Genomic DNA, 6,825 nt, shown 5'->3' on the forward strand with positions numbered 1-6,825 from the left:
GCGTATCTGCCGGCAGAGTTTTTCTCTTTTTCTTGACAAACTACTCCACCTGGCCTGGGGTTCCGAGGCCGTGAGACGCACCGTGAATCCACCATCCGTCGGATGCCGATCGGGCGGCAGCGCCCCGAGCGTCGACCCGACCGGTCCCGGATTCCCTTCACACGTGGCGGACCCCCGACGCCGAACGTGGCCAGAGGCGAGCCTCATCCAGGACGAACGAACGTCGAGGAGCACGTCACTTCCGTCACAGGGCACTCGGAACGCAAAGTCGAAGCAGGCATCCTCTCCCCAACGCGGCCACACACCCTCGATCTCCGCTATAAAGCCCGGTCTCCGATCCCCGATGCCTTCTCGCCCCGCCCCGTTCGTCCACCGCTTCCGCCTCCTGAGAAGCGCCGCCGTCTCCCCTTCCTCCGCGCCGCTGCCGTGCAGCCGCCCGCGCCTCGCCATCCCCTTCGCGCAGCCGACGCTCCGCGCCCCCGCCTTCGCCGCCGCCTCGTCGCCGCTGCTCCGCCCGGTCGGCGCCAGGTTCTCGCTGTTCAGCAGCATGGCCGCCGCCGCCTCCTCCGCCTCCTCCGTCCACGACTTCACCGTCAAGGTTCGCCTGCCCCTTCCGTTATTTCAACCCGAATTTCGCATCCAAGCCGCTGCAAATTTTCCGTGTCTGCAATTGAGCTTGCACATGTGCACACCCTGATCCCGCTGTCACTTCACTCTTGTGTTCTTAACCAATAGTTTAGTTGACCCCCTAAAAAAACAAACAAACAATAGTTTAGTTGACTCTGTTTTTCTGCGCGAATTTTGATAGCACTAAAGGAACGCTTCATTTTGTGCCTGCAGGATGCGAGTGGAAAAGATGTCGACCTGAGCACCTACAAGGGGAAGGTTCTCCTCATTGTCAATGTTGCATCCCAGTGGTATGAACTATTATTACTGCTCCCTCGCATTCTGCTCTTTATCTTTTATGTTCAATTTTTTCATGTCTTGTGAAATTATTTAGAAATCGTGATGTAATTCTCTTATTCACGTTCTGGTGTATAAATATGTATGGTGTGTATATTATACTGTCAAGTTTGGATTGCCATCTGCAAAGTTGAGTATAGTGTGTATATTATACAACTTCAAGTTTAAAATATTGTTCTGCTAAATATGCATAGTCATCAGACTAGTTTGTGGTTTATTGGGACCAGCATTTGTGATTAACATCCGAGTTGTCTAGACATGGAGAAAATTACCCTGATCAAGTTGGTTTTGGAGTTGGACAACCTGTTTTTGTGTGTGCATATTAAGTGTCATGACGTTGACTTCTGACTCGTGTTCGAGTTTTATTTAAATCCCCATGTGCACGGAACTCGCTCAATTGTACACGGAACTCGCTCAATTGTACGAGAAGTACAAGGACCAGGGTATGATATATGTGCACATGGTTTAGTCCCTGATTTTCAGTTATGATCTATTATGCTAACAATTTGATGTGACCACAGGTTTTGAGATCCTTGCTTTCCCATGCAACCAGTTTGGTGGGCAGGAACCCGGCACTAATGAGGAAATTGTTCAGTTTGCTTGCACTCGCTTTAAGGCCGAGTATCCAATTTTTGACAAGGTAAATGTGTGCTTAATACTTCTTTCTTTCTTTTCCTTTTTGTGTCTCTGTTTCAGGCTGAAATAACGATTGCTTTAGTGTACAAGTGTACATTATGACTTGCGTCCATGAACAGTCATTATCTTTTGATCGAGGAAAGCTAGTCCAACATCTGTTCTCTAGTTTGTATGCAGTCTGTGTGGTATAGACTCTGAAATCGCTGTTGGTTATCAGACATTCAGACTTCAGTTGTAGCAACTAGCAACTGACTTTCCTTTCTTTCTGAAAATAGCAACTATCCTAGTTTTGTCGCTTGATTTTTCTTCACATACTACAGTTATGTATCAGAGAGGCAAGCAGCTAGGTGTACTAACTTGACTTCCACTATCTGTCAGGTTGATGTCAATGGTGACAATGTTGCACCTGTCTACAAGTTTCTGAAGTCCAGAAAAGGCAGTCTCTTCGGGGACAACATCAAATGGAACTTCTCCAAGTTCTTGGTTGACAAGGAGGGGCATGTTGTGGATCGCTACGCGCCAACCACCTCCCCCCTCAGCATCGAGGTAAGTACCGACAGTGCATTATGTGCTCCATTTGATGATCAAACTTCCTTTCCTGATCTTGTGGCGCTTACTCCTTGGATCTTTGCAGAAGGACATCAAGAAGCTGCTCGCGAGTTCTTAAACCTTGTTGCTGCATCAACTAGATGCATTGGTGCATCGCCTGAAGCTTTCAGTATAATGTTGTAATAAAGGCTGTGCAGTCCAATCTCGTAGTTGTATATGACATGTAATGGATTTCGTGGAATGTGTTACTTCTGCTGCAGAGATATCCCCTCTTATCTGTGTTTTTGTTGTGGTTGTGAGACTCCTGTTCCCGAGGAACAAGTTTGGAATGTGATGCACACCTGTTGTTCGTCCCTTTGTGTTACCGATGGTGCGTTCATTGGAAACTTTTCTGTTGTTAAACACAAGGTTTTGGGAAACTGCACGACACCCGTTAAGGGTGTGGCTATCTCATATATATAAGGGGTACACCAAGGTGTACGATACAATATACAAGACATATACAGAAGCTATATGTAAATACAGTCTAACACCCTCCCTCAATCTTAACTATGCCCTGAAGTACAAAGTATGTTAAGATTGCGCCTGCAGCCTACAAACTGAGGTTGTGGAAGAGGCTTCGTGAAGATATCAGCAAGTTGATCTTTGGAGGAGATGAACTTGATGTGGAGTAGCTTCTGTGCAACACGTTCCCGTACAAAATGATAGTCAACTCCTATGTGCTTTGTCCGAGCATGAAACACTGAATTAGATGAGAGATATGTAGCTCCAATGTTATCACACCAAAGGACAGGCGGCTGAGTTTGAGGAACTCCCAACTCTCTCAATAAGGACTGTACCCATATGATCTCAGCTGTAGCATTTGCAACAGCTTTATATTCTGCTTCAGTGCTGCTCCTGGACACTGTAGCTTGTTTGCGAGCAGCCCAGGCGATCAAGTTAGGACCAAAGAAGACAGCATGTCCCCCCGTTGATCGCCTGTCATCTGGATTACCAGCCCAGTCAGCATCTGAAAAAGCAGAAAGCGTAGGAGACGGTGCTGGCTGAAGGAGCAGACCATATGCTGCAGTGAGGCGTATATAACGAAGAATACGCTTCACCGCTGACCAGTGAGTAGTCCGAGGAGCATGAAGAAACTGACAAACACGATTGACTGCATAGGAGATGTCAGGCCGAGTGATGGTCAGATACTGCAGACCACCAACAATACTGCGATACTCAGTAGAGTCATCCGAAGTGAGAGGATCTCCATCAAATGCAGACAAACGATCAGTAGCAGACATAGGAGTCATGGCATGTTTACACTGTAGCATACCTGCCTTGCGCAGCAAATCCATGGAGTACTTATGTTGAGTGAGTGTCAAACCAGCAGGAGAACGAGAGACTTCCAAGCCAAGGAAGTAATGCAACGTGCCTAAATCCTTCACCGCAAAATCACCACTCAAGGAGGAGATGAGACGATCAGCAGCAGCATCTGATGAGCTGATGAGAATAATATCATCAACATACACCAGCAGATACATCGTCACCTCAGGCCGATGCAGAAGAAAGAGTGACGTATCAGCAGTGGAAGGAACAAAACCCAGGGATCGAAGAACAGAGCCCAACCTGGCATGCCAGGCACGAGGAGCCTGCTTCAACCCATAGAGCGCCTTGACCAGACGGCACAGATGATGAGGGCGAGCAGAATCCACAAATCCTGGTGGCTGACGCATGTAAACCTCCTCATCCAGAACTCCATGCAAAAAAGCATTCTGAACGTCCAGCTGACGAAGAAACCAGCCTCGAGTAACAGCCAAGGATAACAGAAGTCGGATAGTCGTTGGTTTGATCACCGACTATATGTATCCTCATAGTCAAGACCATACCGTTGTTTGAACCCTTTCGCCACTAACCGTGCCTTATAGCGTTCAATAGAACCATCAGCATGCCTTTTAACTTTGAAGACCCACTTGGAGTCAATGACATTAACACCAGAGACCGGAGGAACAAGTTGCCATGTACCATTTGTCAATAACGCTTGAAACTCTTGTTCCATAGCCTGTCGCCAATGAGGGATCCCAAGGGCAGCCTGAAAATGACGCGGTTCAGCTGAAGGATCTTCCTTGAGATGAGCAACACATGCTGCAAGCCACGCCACCGTCCCATCTTTCCGTTGCTTGGGACAGAAAATGCCAGACCTGCTGCGCGTGTGTGGCCTCTGAGCAGCAGCAGCCGGTCGTGACGGAACCAGAGAGACCGGCGAGGCATCAGGCGACGAAGGCAGTGACGAGGCAGGGCCAGACGACGGCATCGAGGCGGGCGACACCAGCCCAGGCGATCCCGGCCCAGGCGAGGCTGGTCCAGGGGAGACCAGCCCAGGCGACTCCGCCCCAGGGGAGGCCGGCTACTCCACGCCATCCATGGCCGGCCCATTTGAGGCCAGCCTAGGAGAGTCGGGGGCGACACCTTGAGGCCCAGGCGAATCCAGCCTGGGAAGAGCTGGTGCGGCAGCCGACTCCGGTCGCGCGGGTGAGGCCGGGGCTGCCGACCCCGGTCGCGCGGGAGGCATGCATGGCGCATGCATGGCACCAGGCACCAAGCCAGGTGCACCCGACGGCTCCTCCTGTTCATCCAGTAACTCAAGACGAGCTCCACGACCTGTACCTGCAGCATGATTAGGCAACAACGCAGGAGAGTATGCAACATCAACAAATTGAGCAGGCAGGGGAGAAGTGGTAGATGAAGATGGAACCGGAGGTGCAGGAGTTATGGAGAAAGACGAGAACGGGAATACATTCTCATCAAACACAACATCACGCGAGATGTAGACACGATTAGACGGAATGTGGAGACACTTGTACCCTTTATGAAGAGAGCTATACCCAAGAAAAACACAAAGTTTGGATCGAAACTCAAGCTTGCGCTTATTATATGGACGAAGATGAGGCCAGCAAGCACAACCAAAAACTTTGAGAGAGGTATTATCTGGAGACTCATTAAGCAGCAGTTCAAGCGGTGTTTTCATTCCAAGGAGTCGTGTGGGAAGCCTATTTATGAGAAAACAGGCAGTGGAAAATGCATCACTCCAAAACCTAAAGGGTACCGATGCATGGGCAAGTAAAATGAGACCAGTTTCAACAATGTGACGATGCTTACGTTCAGCCGTGCCATTCTGCTGATGTGTATGAGGACAAGACACGCGATGTGAAATTCCAAGCTTATTAAAAAAGGAATTGAGGTTGTGATACTCACCCCCCCCCCCAATCGGTCTGGACATGGATAATCTTATGCTTGAGAAGACGCTCAACGTGAGCTTGAAATTGGAGAAACACATCAAACACATCAGATTTACGCTTGATAAGGTAAAGCCATGTGAATCGACTATAAGCATCAATAAAACTGACATAATAATTATGACCACTCACAGAAGTTTGGGCATGCCCCCATACATCAGAAAAAATAAGCTCAAGTGGAGTTTTAACGACACGACTCGAATCTGAAAACGAAAGCTGATGACTCTTGCCTTGCTGACAGGCATCACAGACTGTGGCAGCATTTTTATTGGACACAATGGGGAGATTATGGCGATGTAAAATACTACGAACTATGGGAGTTGCAGGATGACCAAGCCGTGCATGCCAATGAGTGGGCGAAACACGGACACCGCTGAACGCTCGAGGAGCAGATGGTAGATCAAGTGCATAAAGTCCATCACGCAGGCGACCTCTAAGCAGAACGTCCCTCGTGGCCCGATCCTTGATAAAAAAATGAAAAGGATGAAACTCAGTGAAAACATTGTTATCACGAGTAAGTTGAGGAACAGACAATAAGCTACGAGTAGCGGAAGGAACTCTAAGAACATTACGGAGATGAAGAGATTTTTGTGTGCAAGTTAAGAGAGAGGCCTGACCAACATGTGATATGTGCATACCTGCTCCATTGGCGGTGTGAATCTGATCATGTCCACGGTACGGTTCCTGCATGGAGAGTTTGCCCATCTCGCCTGTCAAATGATTCGTAGCGCCTGTATCCATGTACCAAGTTGGGTCGATGGGATATGATGGAGTGTGGCCTGCTTGGCGAGCAGGCTCATGAGTGGCCAAGGCAGCCTGCTTCTCGTTGCCTTTGCCATTGTTGCCGATGCCGAGGAAGTCCTGCTTGAAGCGGCGATGACAGCGGGAGGCGATGTGACCTGGAATATTGCACAGCTGACAGGGGAGCTGAACACCACAAGAGGGGCAGCAGGCACACCGACCACCCCCGGTCGTAGGCATGGCAGCGGTGGCAGGCGGCCGCTGAGTCTGTGGAGTCGAAGGCACTGACTTGCCGCCGGTGGGTGATTTGAAGGGCTTCCCTTTGCCACGCGTGGCAGCATTGGCAGCAAGAAAACTCGGGTTAGCACGACGGGACTTGATGCGCTGTTCCGTGGCTAGGAGGCGGGCGTAGAGCTCACGAGGTTCAAGCGGAGTGTCACGACCATTGATATTTTCAGCAAGGTTATCATAGTCGTCATGCAGTCCGTTCATGACGAAGGTGGTGAAGTCCTCCTTACGAAGCGGCTGGCCAATGGAGGCCAAGGTATCGGCGAGACGCGTCATCTTGCCAAAGTAGTCGGTGATGCTGAGGTCAAGGAGCTTGGTCTCCCCCAGCTCCGTACGAATAGTGTGAGCGCGCGCATGCTGCTGAGATGCGAAG

At 49.7% G+C, this 6,825-nt stretch overlaps 1 pseudogene across 1 annotated transcript; it reads left to right on the forward strand.

The window, feature by feature from the left end:
* Positions 1–229: 229 nt before the first annotated feature.
* On the forward strand, positions 230–2,512 carry LOC123137712 (probable phospholipid hydroperoxide glutathione peroxidase; annotated as a pseudogene). Its single transcript, XR_006468466.1, has 6 exons — positions 230–598; positions 841–917; positions 1,324–1,406; positions 1,485–1,603; positions 1,978–2,145; positions 2,234–2,512. The product of XR_006468466.1 is annotated as a probable phospholipid hydroperoxide glutathione peroxidase (transcript).
* Positions 2,513–6,825: the final 4,313 nt, after the last annotated feature.

Source organism: Triticum aestivum, chromosome 6B, assembly GCF_018294505.1.
Source record: "Triticum aestivum cultivar Chinese Spring chromosome 6B, IWGSC CS RefSeq v2.1, whole genome shotgun sequence".
Lineage (NCBI taxonomy): Eukaryota > Viridiplantae > Streptophyta > Magnoliopsida > Poales > Poaceae > Triticum > Triticum aestivum.